Raw genomic sequence first — 15,148 nt, 5'->3', positions numbered from 1 at the left:
TGTCTACATTTTTCACTCATTAAAGACAATTAATAATCCATTTTGGCTCACAGAAGCTAAATCTTCCATCAACGATTTCTTCTTCCATTTTTTAAACACTCTTAAAGATACTTGGTGAGCACACTGACTGACTCCAGAATCAGCTGATGGTGACTCTATCTTAATGGGTGTTCTTTGCAGGCTCATTACCTGTTTCTTCCCCCACTGCCCCCCGCCAGGCTGCTTTGTCAATTTATATAAAACAGCTGTTTTTCAACCAATTACATTATATTGTTGACTACAGTACCAAGATCAATGCCAGAGACAGGTAGATTTCTGGTGGGTTGGCTCTGCATCCTGACACAGATACGACTTTTTTTTTCTTCTGTTATTGTATCAGCAGCATCTTAAAACCTAGAAGGAATCCGTAAAGACCAACTGATCCATCCCCCTGTCTTCACACTGTTAAAGGATTATTTTTCACATTTGTATTTGAGGTAATTGAGGCTCAGAGAGGTTAAGGGACTTGCTGAATATGTCTGTTAATAAAAGGCACTATATAGCCCACACCTCCATGCGCTCTCATGCATGGTACTGTATGCTGTTCATTATGCCCAGGAAGGACAAAGTAAAAAGGCCTGTTTCATACTGTCCATAAGCTTCCAATCTTGAAAAAAATCCATCATCTACACATAAAACCCAAAATATTATATTCCAGTGAACAAATCTACCAGCTACCTGACCTGGATTAAATTGTACCAAATTCTTTAAACCTCAAGCTCTGTTTTCATAAAATGAAGAAAATCGTAACTGTTTTCATAGAGTTCTTTGAGGACTAAATAAGTTAACATATAGAAATCAGCCTAGCATATATAAACAGTAGCTATTATTATTGTTTAAATCCTGGTGAGTTAGATATTTAAATTTCCCCAACAGCTTGAATGAGATATATTTAGGAAAAACAAGATAAGGTACTGCTTTAAACTGCAAGTAATAAACATGAAATACCAACCTAAGGAATAGTAGAGACTAGGTACACAAGCAGCTTCATAAAGGTGTTATATAATATGGCATTAACAATTGGTTCGGACAAATAGGAAAGAAGGTTGATGAGAAATAGCTGGCTTCTGAGATTGAGCGTTAGAAATGAGAACTTTACTCTCTTATAAGGTCCTTTGCAGTTATCAGATTGAGCCTAAAGTGACTCCATTAGATAGCAATGCAGTTTTTCTTCCATAAACTAGAAGCCGCTGATTCAAAATCCCTGACTTCTTTAAGGAACAAGTAGGAAGGGACAGAGCTCAGAGACCTGGATGATGTGGCGGAGCAGGGGCAGAACACAGCTGCACCATGCATGTCCAATTATATATGTCTTAAGACGCGGTTTATGGATAGCAAAGATGATAAGAACAGCAAAATCCTCCGTATGCTAATCATTGTTCCCACTGAAGGCCCCAGAGGCTCAGGGGAGGGGCAACCCGCCGACGCGGAGCCGTTTCTCTTACCTTCTAACGCAGTCTGTCTTGGTGCCTGTGGTGCAGCGGGTTCTTCGGCCTCACCCCCGTGTTCTAGGACCCTCTCAGCGATGTCCTGTTCACGGATAGTTAGCTCTTACGGCGACAGAACGCCAAGGCAGAAACCACCTCGTCGCCATCTTGATGACGTCACCCTCTGGCTCTCCCAGCTGCAGGTGATCCACCGAGCGCCTTCATTTGTTTGAAATGCTGTCTTCATTGGCACTTAAGACACCACACCACCTGGTCATTTTTACTTGTAACCATTCTATCCAATGGACTGTGGCTGTCCAGTGCTTGTGCAAGTTTTACCCAGCTGCTTTCCTTTCAGCCCCTACAACATAAGCCCTATCCAATGACAGAGTTTTTAAATTTCTTGGTAAATGAGATTCCCTTTATTGGTGGAAGTTGGGTATTTCTACCTTCTACTAATGCCAGAACTGAATTATGACGACAATAATTAGCCCGAATTTACAAGACTGTGTCTTTACAAGGAGACCGTTAACATTATAGCTCATCATTTTTTTAAGAAGGAAGATTCAGATTGGTTTTAACCTTGTTGGAACTCATTCGCCCCTCTGCTAGTTAGGCGTCCTGGGCAGAGAGTGGTGAAGTGGAGCGTCTAGGAGGTGCCTGTTGCCAACATTCAGAGTTCTGTCAACCTTTCTTTCATATCAGCTCTTCTGCGTATGGAGGAACAATTCATACTCTTGCTAAAGCTAGAAAAGTGAAGCATCCAGAGATACTGCTTTCCAATAAAGTAATAATGCTCCATTAGCTGTTTTGCTGTTACACGTTTTACCACAGACGACTCTTCTTTAAGCTGCCTTCCCGTGTGTGGCCCTGTGATAAATTTTATCAGTGGTCAGCGGGACAGGACTGCAGGCTGGGCAGAAGCACAGTGGCTTTTTATCTAGCTTAGTTCCCTCTGCCATGCCCCCCCACCCAAAGCGGCATTTTCTGGGTATAATTTATGTTGTGGCATTTCTGTCAGTAGATGTGGTGTCAGCAATTTGTGTTCCTAATGGAAGTTTACATGGAAATGAGATACTTAGCCACAGAATAAAATTAAAGATGGGATAAAACTAATAAAAATTGTAATGCAAAGGTGTTTGTGCCTGCTCGTATCTTTAAAAAAAATTTTAAATGAGGATTATCTTTAGCCAGGAAAGCTTGTTTTCCATGTCTAAAATTCTGGTATAAGTAATATGAATAGAGTTAAAGCTAAACTTGTGTCAGCACTTATATTAAAAGCTTCTACATTGCAGAGGCCTTATAGCACTGGGATAATATTTTACGTTAAAATGATATTTAAAGTTTTAGAACCCAGAATGTTTAATAAAATTCTGTGGTGTTTGTACCTTGGGAAAAAATATGTACATGTGATGTATATTTTTGTAAAGTTAAAAAACTCAGCTCAGTGCAAATTTCATTGGAGAAATGATTTTCCTGAATAAATAGTCTTTGTCCCCCATATGGTTTGCCATAATAAGATTTTCAATAATCCCACTGCAGGATGGTGAGAGTATTTAGAAATAGCTGCATATTGCATTAGAAATGAAATAGAAGCATTGTTTAGACTTCTTAGCAAAAGGCCCCCGAGACAGCCCAAGCTCTGAAGTTATTTAGACTCTCAACTTCTCCATCCTAAAAAGGGGTTTTACACAAATGGGATCCTTATTCACTCTGAGGGACAGCAGACAGTGGAGGCACAGTTAGTGTTCTTTCATGCATCTACAACCTCTCTGTTCCCATCTCATTCTTTTCCTCATAGAGAACACATTCCCAAGAAGCCGAGCAGCACATAGACATCGTAATCCTCTAGACGGAGTTTCACCACATTATCATAGGAAGCTTCCGGCCATTGAATTAGCAAAAGATTTTATCACTTACATTCACATGTGTTTCTAAAGTATTTTTTAAAATATCTTAATGGCATTTTCTGCCTTAACTAAAATTTTCTAGTTGATCCATTCATCGAATGGACTGTATCTTTGAATATTTTCTAATATTCTGAGCTGAACGTGAAATGATGATTAGATTATACACAAAGATGTTCAGAAAGGAGATTTACTTTCGTGAATGATGCCTGTATTTCTGAAACAATTTTCCTCAAGTCAAACTGGTGAGAAAGACTTGAACTCCATCAGTTGAAAAATTTCACCCTTTTCAAATGATTTAAGGACCTGTCCTTAGTAATTTTGATTAAAGGTGAATGTTCTAACACTCGGTCCCTATATCAGAGGTGTATCTACCAGTGTCCTGCTAGGATTCTGAATACACAGCAGAGCAGCAGACACAGCTTACACATACCAAAATGCCCATATATGTATTCAGCTTTGTAAATATGCCTTTAAAAATACCTCGCCATATTTAGCCACTCCTAAATATGTATTTACACAAGTCTACACACTGTAAGTGTTTACCTGGGAGACAGGAATGGTCTCTCTGGTAAATAATATGGGTTTTATAGCCTTTCATGAAGGAATTTTTTGTTTGCTATGTAAAAAAAATCATCTCCTCTCAGTTATAATTTAATAAAATTTTCCTTTCCCTGTAAATTTACTGCATAGCACTTGAGGTAAAGCCTTGCGATGTTAAAAAAAAAAAAAAGACAACACTGGTGTTAGCTTTGGGTACAGAGTGGCTTTGATTCATTTTGCTAAAGACTACAGAGAGTAGAAAACATGGATATGATTTCTGAAAACCAGACAAATAAAAATAACCTGTCAGATATATTTTAGAGCTAAGGCTATCGAGTAATTACCTATTTTTTCAGGTTAAAAAAAAACAACAACAAAAACAGAACCTCTAGGAAGATCCAAATGATTTAAACTACTTTGCCCTGAATTTTCTAGATCACTGCTTAAATTTACACTTTATATTACATGAGTGGATGTAGGTTAAACATTTTTCAACTCATAAGCAAAACTGTGTTAAATCTAAGATACGATCAAATTCTTATAGAAAAACAGCATTGCCCAGTACACCAGTTCAAGGGCAGGAAATTTTCAGTGCATACTCTAACTTGCATATACATGGCCTTGAGCAATTGAGTTGATCTGACTTATGATTCTGAATTTGTAAATTAGGTTGTGATCTACCCTAGACCTAACGAAGGATGGATCTGTACTCAGATATTAAGTACTGAATATTAATAGCAAAAATATATCTTTTTTAAAAAGACACATTTTTCTTTCTTTTTTTTTTTAATTGAAATACAAAGTGAAATAACACATGGTGCTTGGAATTAAAGAGATGTCTCGTTACTTGGTAGGTTCTCACAATTTATTCACTATCCTTCTCCCCACATTTGCTCTCTCCCCTTATTAAGGCTTTTGAAATCACCTAACATTGAGCAACTGACGTTACCTTTTGTGAGCCATTTTAGGGTCCCAGAAATGGATATGGCTTAATTTGGAGTCCTTTACAGATTTTTAAAGGGAGGATCTCTCAGAAGAGATCACTCTCCTCATCAGCCTACTTCCTTCTAGAAAATAAATGTGCAGGATTTCCAGCAGCTTGCCTCTGGAACCACTAAAGATTTTCCTGTCATCAGTGGACTTAGAGACCTACAAGAGAAGAACAAAAGGAGAGAAGCCCCTTATATGAATTCTAAAGACACTTAATAAATTACAGCCTTGCATTTAAAGGAGACTCCTCTTTGTTCTACATGTTTCAAAAATTTTCTCTTTCAGGATCTTTCTGTGTATGGGTGCCTGTGCACAGAATGTATGAGTTTGATTCATGTTGAGAAGGTGGGAAATGTGGGCATTTTGGGCAAGTTCAGATACGGAAACATTGCAGGCTCTTTTCAGGATAGAAACATACAAATTTTTTAATGGGCCCAATTATTTTACCCCCACATAAAATGCCTGTTGAAATTTGTCAGTGCAAAACAGGTGCTTACATGCCTTCCTATCTCATCTCTAAATGCAGCTCGGAAGAGATAAAGTTTATATATATAATATACATATTTTTAAAATAGGTGTGAAAACGTTTACCTCTTAAATTCAGATGTTTTAAGGTACTTTACTTTTAAGTCTTTTTCTTCCATTTATTCTCAAAATGTTGAAAGATGCATCCTGTTATAAAAGATTAAAACAATCTTTTAAAAATAAAATTATGATTTGTTTTACCTTCGAATGTACTAGAAATTTAAATTTAAACAATGATATGCTTGATGAACACGGAACGAGGGGTTTTGCAACTAGGTCACGAATTCAGATGTGATCCAGAGAATACTACGTACCCTACAGCTGTCTATTATGAGTATCTAAAATGAATGCAACAAATAAATATCTGATTATAGTTCCATACAAATTTTATACCTATTCTGCTAATTGAAATGGAGCATAACGTACTATTTGTGTATTCAGTTTACACTTTTGAAAATTATTCTTTATCATCTTACATTTTCACAAAAGGAATAATAAATCCACTGTCATGCGAATAATGCCCACACATATGTTCCAAAGGACACAATATATTCCCCACCTTCTGAGTATGAACCAGGAAGATGTAATTCTTTCGGCTCCACTGTAGATCCTCACACACCTAGGGACATGGCAGGTGGGAAGGATCACTCCTGTGTACAGCAAATTCATCCTGGCCATGGTGAATGATGTTCCAGGGTACTGCAAGAACTAACAGATGAGCAAAATCACTGACCCTCGCATTCGAATCTGAGTCTGTTAGAAGAAGCACTGCCTTCTGTCTCTTAATATCTCACAGACATTTGGGAAATACGACTTCTATTCGTTTACTTCTGACCAGTCACTCTACACCTTATCCCCACTAAGACTCAGGCACAAGTCTGGAGTGCCAGAGGAAGGACGAACACCTGCTATGCTAAAAATTGCCCCATCTCCTTGCCTGCTTTCCTGGAAACAAAGATGTGCACTTTGACTCTCTTCCCTGAGGGTTCTTTCCTGAAACTGTGACAAGATTTCAGAATTCTTAAGTTTTGCTGGAAACTGAGACCAGCATTTGTTGAGGTGAAGGGAGAGTGTGAAGGGGGCTCAGCTAGAATTAAATCACAGGGCTTCACGTGGCTGCCAAATGTAATCTTACACATACAGTCTTCACAATTCCTAGGTGGCAGTCCCGCTCTAGTCTGTACTGTTGAATCAGTCCTGGATGTATTGTGCTTAGAACTTAATGCTACCTTGTAAGACAGCACAGCATTCAGGGAAGAGAATATAGCTTCGTAGGGGAAATACAACCATATCTTATAGAGCTCAGCTAAAAACACTGGGACTGCTTAGAAAAACAATAGAGGGAATTTGAAATCCCCTTCAAATATCTCTGCTATGCAAAAGGTGCATTAGGCTTATTCTGTATGGAAGCCTCATGGGATAGAGTCTGGCTGAATATATAGAAGTTTCTATGAGTTGCCCTGTCCCAAAAAGGAAGACTCACTGCCTCAGCAGAATTTAGCCAGCATCCAGGCACAGGCTAGATGGCCCCTTGGAAATTTGGGTACTGACCTTTCAGCCTCTTTCCAGTGCTGAAGTTGTATGAATCTACAAAACCAAACCACTTGTGGGAGGTCCAAAGGTGCTCATGGGGCAGTTGGAGGATAATGTGAGAGTCAGGCGATATGGTCAGGCCATTCAAGATGGCTGTCCTCTTGCTCATTGTCATCCCCTAGTCGACCAGCACCTGCTTCACCTACAACCTGCCCCACTTAGTGCTTGTTCTAATGCTTAGGCCAGAACGCTTCCACCTGCTAGTTTATTAAAGGGAAACATCTGCCCTCGTGATGGTCATTAATCTGATGGGCTGTGCCCCAGCTGCTGGTTTCCTGGTAACTGATGAGCCAACCTGATGTCAATTCCCACTATAAATGGTAGTCTCCTCCTTTCTTGAGTGGCGAAGGTTATTGTCATGTCCTGCCTGCTGTCTGCCGTGCACGGTGGGGTGTTGCTCCAGGACCCATTGTTTCAGATGTGTAAGATACCCTATCCAGTAAACCATTGATGTCTCTGTCACTGTCTCTGGGCTCTTTGCTCTCAAGGCTGGGCAAGCACAGGGCTTGCAGGTCTGTGGGGTGAAGCCCAACACATACCAACTAGGCATATCCTTGTTTTGGTCTTTTCTAAGCCCAGGATTTCTTTCAAGGAGGATGAATTCCCTGCAGTGAATGTGACTGTAAAAAGAACATGGGTTCTACAATCAGAGATTCCCTGATTGAGAACCTTGACTCTTCCATTATACTAGTTGTGTACATTGGAGGAAGGCAAGGAACCTAAGAATCTCAGTCATAAAACTGAGGATTATTATTCCCATCTCAAAGGGTAGTTGTGAGAATAGAAAATCATCTGTATACTGCCTGGTGTATGTAGTAGGTGTTAATTGCTGCAGGTGCATAATTATATGGTACATAAATATTGTGGCCTAAAAAGCCCACTTCTAGACATCATGGGAGAGGATGCTCATATGGCAATAAGTCCTGAAGGCAGTGAGCTAGGGTGATGTGTGTCAATTACCTACTTCTTAAAAGGCTCCTTTTTCCATCAAGAATACATACACTTATGTTAATATGGAAAAGAAAAAAAGATCCTACTGTGGAAATTGTGCTATAAACACCTAAAATGTGGTAAATGAAATAATAATCACAGTGATGAACTTTATCAAAATTTACATGAAATGAATAATGCAAAGGCAGAGGAAATTATTCTCTACTAGCAGCAGAAATCCTCTACACAGCTCCCTCTTAATTTCAAGATTCTTCTAGTGAAGCAGAGTCTGTCTGATTATTAGTACTCTATCTTTTTAAAATCAAATCACCTAAGGATGGAAGCACTGGTCACAAGGACAGTGAGAATTGTCTGATTTCTTTGCTGAAGAAATAAATTCCCAAACTAAAAGTTTTGATTTTCCAACCAGGAGGGCAATTATTTTCACAGATAAATAGTTGGCGAGTTTGATCCAATTAAACTGCTTAGTTTATTAACTAGCTATTCTGTAAAATGTAACCCTCAGCTATAATTATTATGTATAATTATCTCCGTATTTAATCTACTTTCAGGTATTAAGCCTATATTTAACATGGCTAGCCCTTCGAAATTGGAATCAAAGATCTCTGATCTGGTCAGTCTTCACCACATGTATGGGGTATTTCTGTCATGAATTTGCACTTTTACCATCCCTCGAAGGACACAAACAGTAGCACTGGGTTCTTTTCCGTTTTGACAGGAACATGCAATTCACACTGAATTAGTAGTATTAATTAAAATTCCTACTAAAATGATTCCGTATGCCCACGAAAGGATGAGTAGATTTGGTGGAACATTCACTCCTAACTTAAATTGGTAACCTTTAATACACAGGTAAGTTAAGCAGTCTTTTCACTGTTTGGGTTCCTTCAGGCAGTCTGGTTACAATACATGACTTAATGCCGCATCCAAAGATGCCTGACTTTGAACTTGTGAATATATAATGCGCAGTCGGAAGCATGTGTTCCAGAAACACAATTCTCTTGCTCTAGCACAAGCGTACTTGCACACAGGAGAGGGGGCAAGTTATCTGATGGTGAAGGCTCCGGGGACATCCCCTGGCTTCCTGCCCTACCTTCATGTGGCAGTAATTTCCCTACACAAGAGGCAGAGGGCCTCTCCTTGACACACGGTGTCTGCCTTGCCTCCCACACACAAACCCACAAGAAAGTCTGACCCAGCAAGTATTAAGAAAGAAGTCCTGAGCTGACCACACAGCAACTCTGGAGCGTGAGCCGTAGCCACTGCCATGCTCATGGGAAGAGTTTCACTGCATCCAGTTGGAAGTGGGCACAATAAAATCCCTTTATCGAGAGTCCCGGTGGAGTGTTGGCAATTGAGCACATATTCTCCCCTTGGTAGGAACAACTATGGAACAGCATGAAATCTATGCTTTGGCGGCAAGGGAGCTTGGTGCTAACATTTTTCTAAACTGAAAGAAGATGGATGATGTGGCCTGATACTTACAAGTTATATGATACGTTAAATCACCTCTAAAACTAAAAACAAAAGATTTGAAGAAAGGTGTGAATCTTATGAAAGGAGAAGGATGGTTAGACAAGCTCTTTGCCTGTTAAAAAAAAATAATTTTAAAGCGTGTTGAGATGCACGAGTAGAGGAGACTAAAATATAGAATTGTGAACACCTAAGATGTTCTAGTGTGTTTAGAATTCAAGGACCGAGGGGTCGGGACAAACTCTCACAATAATCCAGAGAGCATTTATCTGTAATCAATCAAAAATTTCTCTTATCCAGTAATTTATTACAGAGTTCAGTAAATATCAGGCACAGACCATAGGCACTAAACAAACACAAATATAAAAAGAGACTGCCCCCACAAAACTCTATTCACAGATATAAGGTATAAACCCTCTGGATAGCAACAGATAAGCACTAAAAACTAAAGAAAATTAGAAAAACTATAGGCATTAAAAAGAAAAATAAATATTCTAGAGAAACATTCAAATTTTTTTTCAAATTTCTCAGTGTGATACTGGGTCTTCACTTTCTTGCTGCTCTCTGCCTTGTCAGATTGCTTCATTGGTCAGAGACACTGCCTCAGTTTCCTACAAGGTCAGGATCATTGTTACTTCTCTTCTTCCTAACTATTGACCCAAAGAAGACAGCCTAGAATAACACAATCACAATGCTTCTTCCCTAAGGAATGTTTTGGGATTTCTTTCATCAGAATATTGTGCTTTCTCAAAGAACCCAAATGAGTGCAGAGGACAGCTTTGCTTGTGGCCACCACTAACCTCAGGAAGTAGATCTAGAGAACAGAAAGAAGAACAGGGCAAAGCTTCCATTCTCTGAGTTCCCGAGACTTGGTGATAAAGCCACTTCATTATTTGTCGTCTAATTCAATTTCAAGCTGTATTTGATTTGAAAAGCACAATGCTTATTAGATCAAAAACCTGGAGATGATTCATAAAATACAGGACAAAGATATACAGAGTATGTATGAGCATAGTGCAGAGTGACAAAAATAGAGCACAAAACATGTATATCTTTTCCCTAATATGCTCAAGATTTTAAAAGTAAAATGAAGAACCTGTCAATGAGGCTGAAATTGAACCACTCAAACCAGGCTCAAGGTTTATAAATGAGGAAGAGCCAAACCAATAATAATATTGTGGCATTGATTCTTTATGGTCTCAGTCACACCCACCTCATCACTTAATATATTTTTTCTCCTAAAATGTGTTCAATCCTTTTTGACGGCTTGGCTCAGAGCATAGATAGTGGAGCCAAACCATATCCCTTTGGTTGGTCTTAAGCTTGGCTGGACTTTCAATGACTTCCACATATTAAGAGCCCACTCTCACAAAAGGCTTAATATAATAATGAAGCCACCTACCCAACAACTAATTAGAATCAGCATTTCCCGATTAGTCCTGTGAGCTAGGCACCGTGCATGGAGCCTTACCACAGTGTGTCACTTAACCCTCACAAGATGCTGAGGTAGGTAGCATTAGCCCCATTTAACAGATAAGGGAATTGAGGCTGAGAGGTTAAGACTTTGCCAAGTTCACAGAGTTCGCAAATGGTGGGACCTTGATTCCGTCCGTTACATTCAAACTGCTGCAGGTTCACAGGCTGTTGTTCCGCTATACTTTGAGGCAAATTTCCTGACAAATTAGGATTGCCGCTTCTGGAAATTTGGAAAGCCTCACATTGCTGCATCATGTGAAGACTGGCCAGCATTTCCTGGGGAATCTGGGAGTCTGGGAAATAAACTGCTCACCTTCAGTTAGTACAGAGGTCTAATGTTCACAAACATGCAATCAATTACTAACCCCCCTCCCTCTGCCACCAGCACCTCCATCAGCAGCAAGAAAAAATTAGGACTGCTGCACACCCACACTGCGGATTATTTTTTGTGATTAGTGATTTTTTAATTTCTTTTTTAATGTAGTCAATGGAGTATGAGGTCTCCTGTATGCAAATACTGGGGGAGGGGTTACACACTGTGTGAGTTACCTCAGGCCAAACCCAAAATAGCCCTGGTCCTCCCATCCCTGAACTTCAAAGCCAGCCCCTTCTCCTTGCTGCCGCCACTGCCGCTGCCGCTGCGGTGACTCTGCAGTGGTCACAGGCCGCGCAGCCTGGGTGGTCCCCCCAACCCAAGCATTCCCCAAGCCGAGCTGCAGAGCAAGCACATGCGTCGTTCTGGGGTGGGGAAGGCAGGGGAGAAAAAGACAGAGCTGATAAATACACTCTGCCTTCCCCCCAACTCCCCCCTGGGGAAGGTCAACTATATACAAGCCGACTGTGCTCACACAAGGCAAAGCTTTTCCACAGTACAGCACTGTCCCGCACTCCCGGGGTGTTGCTTCCTGACTACCGTGCGGCGACACGGGAGGCCACGTGGCACTCATTGGTGGGAAGATCGTAAAACTGGAAGCAAGGAAGCCCAAGTTCTGACTCCAGCTATCATTCACAAGCCCAGATTCCCAGCGTTCTATGCCCACATCATCTGATACTCCTCCGGGTATTGGGCACTGGGGCTTATTAGTTTGTTTCCTGACGATGGGAAAAATATAAAATATTTCTCCCAAATCTCCTCAGCCCTTGACTCTAGTGGAAAGCACTGATTTGCAGCAAGCAAGTTTCAGTCCTCAAGAGAATTCAGCTGGAAATCAGCTTTCGCATCTTTCAGAGAGCAGACAGGAGGTTTCAGGGGGGACCTAAGCTCACCTCAGGCATATCTCTTCTGTGGAGAGAGAACAGAAGGTTTTTACACTTGGGATGACTTTTCAGGGGAATCAGGAACTGAGCAGTGACATTATCCCTGCCGTGCATTGGAGAATCCTCTTTCTCCAGCCTGTTATGGGGCTTTAATCTGAGGGACATTATCTGGAAAAGCCTGGGAGAAACAGAGAACCACGAGCCTATGCAGCTCTGGGGGGAGTTTCTTTTCTTTATGAAACTCACAAAGGAATCGGTCCTAGGATCTGAAAGAATACTAAGGTTTTTTAAACTAAAAAAAAAAAAAAAAAAAAAAGGCCTCTGGATATTCCAAGACCACGGGCTACAGAGTAGGGAGGAAGAACTGGCTTTTCTTTGAAACTAGAAAATCTATTTGCCACCTTTGTCCAACAGACACAAGGAAAAGATCCCGTGATCATAAGTTATTTTATCTAATTTTTTCCCTCCTGGTTTCCTTTGTTGTGAGTTCCAAGCTGCTTTACACCTTTCCATCCTTTACAACTATTGAATCTCTTCTACAGATCTGTAAAAATAAACAGGCCATTTCCAGATTACCAGCCAGCGACACCACATCCTGTGCTGGAGCTGATGATAAATAAGAGTGAGGCAGGTAGTTCCCCAGACACATCTGGGAAGCGTCCTCTTCTCTGAACAGAAGCACACAGCATTCAATTCTAGCCAAAGCTTGTTTGGCCTGTGGTCTGCTGAGTTGAAATGGTTATGCTATTTTTTTTTTTCTCTGAATCTAAAGATTATGTTTTTCCTCTGACATTTTTTCTTTTTTTAAATTTTGATACATAAAAAAAAAATCCCCTGGGGGAAACTCTATTGGCTTTAGCCATGAATCCCAGGTGCTTTCTAATTAGCTTTAAAACTTATTTTAGAAAAACTTCAAGTCGAAGACAGCTAAAGCAGCCAGAAGCCACAGTTTGGGCTAATTAACTCTTCTGGTAACATCTAGTGACTAGAAACTGTGGTCGCAAATATTCTGTGATGATGTAGCCACTCAAGATCTTATCTGCTCTTTTAACTTCTTTTAAATTAATCAGCTTTATAATGATTAACAACCCGAAGTTATTTTTAGCTCTAGTTCTTATTTATTCTTCCATTTATGTATTCTTCCCTTTCTCCCATTTAAATCCTCCAATCTCTGCTTAAAACACAGGAATTTCATGAAACCAGCATCACTCCCTCTGCTCCCCACACATGTGCAAACATACACAGAGGGGGTACATGGAGGGAATAATCTTTCTTTCACATCCTGAATTTAGCATCCTCAGAAGCAAGGGCAGACAGAAGATAGGCAAAGAAAGGGAAGAGTATTGCCAGAACTCGCACTTTGCTCCCCAGAATCTTAAGCCTTCCATCTGTAAAGGTTCTGTGATGTGTGCTCCCACCTGCCTTTTTGAAAGCCAACTGCTAGCTTCTGTGCAGATATAAGGTGGAGGAATTAGCCTCAAGGAAACCCAGATTTACATATCACAGGACCTTAAGGGGAGTTTTTAAAGATACATGTTTACCACTCTTTTCTAAAATCCAGAGAGCTCGCAGGCCAGTGCTGGTTCTAAGACCTACATGAAACAAAATATCATTTTTCTGATACATTGATCACCAGTCAGAAGGTTAAATTGAGATTTCCTGGCAAAGCAAGAAAACAGCTCTAAAAGTTGAACTAAAATGAATAAATATGACTACAACAATAGAAACACCAAATGAACATTTTAGTCCTTATTTTCTGCCAGACACTGAGCTAGGGATTTCTGCATGTGTTATCTCAGCTGAGCATTATAAACACGCTCTGTCCGCTCATTCTGTTCTCCAATTATCCCCCCAGGCCGGCCTGCCATATGCCCACCTCCTGCACAGAGATGTGGAATAAGGCAAGACCTTTATACACAAGCACACCAGACCAGTCCAAATCCACCCTGAGAACTTCCACAGCCCTAATCTCAATGCATTACTTCCTAGTGGGAGGAAAAGAGCTCCATATTTGTCAAAAACAAAAGTCTCGGTGTTTGTCTGCCTTTTCCAGGTGCACTTCCTTCAAGTTTCTGGGAGTATTTTATCTACACAAGGAGGAACACTCCAGTGTCTGGATCAATATCTGTAAAACCTTTTAAGCTATAAAAACCATGATCTTCAGCACTCAATATATTCCGACAAGACCACCCTCTATGTCAAGTGAAGTGGGTAAATTCTTAGGTAGGGATTTTTAGACTCACTCCTTGCCTACTAGCTCTTTCAGTGGAAAAGTCTGTAATCATTAAGCTAAATACAAGGGGACAGGCATTCCCAATTATATAGTTTTAATTCCCTATAAGTCCAACCAGCACAAACTTCATCACTACTTTGTAGTGTTGCTAACTAATGAGCTGAATTTTGGCAGCCTATTAATCTTAATTTTGTAAACATTGATTTTTTTTCCCTGGGTTTTGAATGGAGCTAAAATAAGCATTTTTGTTGTTGTTTTGGGGTTTTTTTTTTAGTATAACCTCCATTTCAACTTCCTGCTACTGGATATTTTATTGCAACAAACAGCTCTATCCTTGACCAGGGTCTAAAAAGAACTCAGAAGAGTTCTGGGAATAATGGTCCCACCTCTCATCTTGTTTCACACACTTCCCCTGTCCCTTCTGGGACACGGAGCCGCCATTGACTTCTAAGGAAATTCACTTGAGGCTCAATTAAAACTACGGGGCACAGAGAAGAAGAGGCATGTCCTCACCTTCTCCTCCCCAGTAAGATCTGTTTCCAGGACCAATCCTATATAGGAGGACTTTTGAGGGCTTATGGTATGAGACAAAACTTGGAAGTTCAACCCAGCTCTCACTCATTTGACAACTGCTGGTTCATCTCAAGTTTCTCTCATAAGTGCAAACGCCTAAAAATTAAAACTGAAAGGCTCTCTCCCACAAAGAAAGTGCTCATGGCTTCCAATTTTCCCCC

General features: G+C 40.3%; 1 long non-coding RNA gene across 3 annotated transcripts in view; it reads right to left on the bottom strand.

Annotated features, from left to right (window-relative positions):
- Nucleotides 1-1,490: 1,490 nt before the first annotated feature.
- Nucleotides 1,491-15,148, bottom strand: part of LOC309622530 — a 159,599-nt gene continuing 145,941 nt past the window's right edge. For all 3 annotated transcript variants that reach the window (XR_014240939.1, XR_014240940.1, XR_014240941.1), the window contains 4 exons: nt 5,991-6,139; nt 5,498-5,578; nt 4,866-5,065; nt 1,491-2,336 (listed from right to left, as the gene is read on the bottom strand). This is a non-coding gene — a long non-coding RNA (uncharacterized lncRNA). The remainder of the gene's footprint in view (nt 2,337-4,865; nt 5,066-5,497; nt 5,579-5,990; nt 6,140-15,148) is intronic.

The sequence above is a fragment of the Balaenoptera borealis genome, assembly GCF_965194805.1.
Source record: "Balaenoptera borealis genome assembly, chromosome: 2".
NCBI classification, from domain to species: Eukaryota; Metazoa; Chordata; class Mammalia; order Artiodactyla; family Balaenopteridae; genus Balaenoptera; species Balaenoptera borealis.
This window is presented reverse-complemented; position numbering and strand designations above follow the sequence as displayed.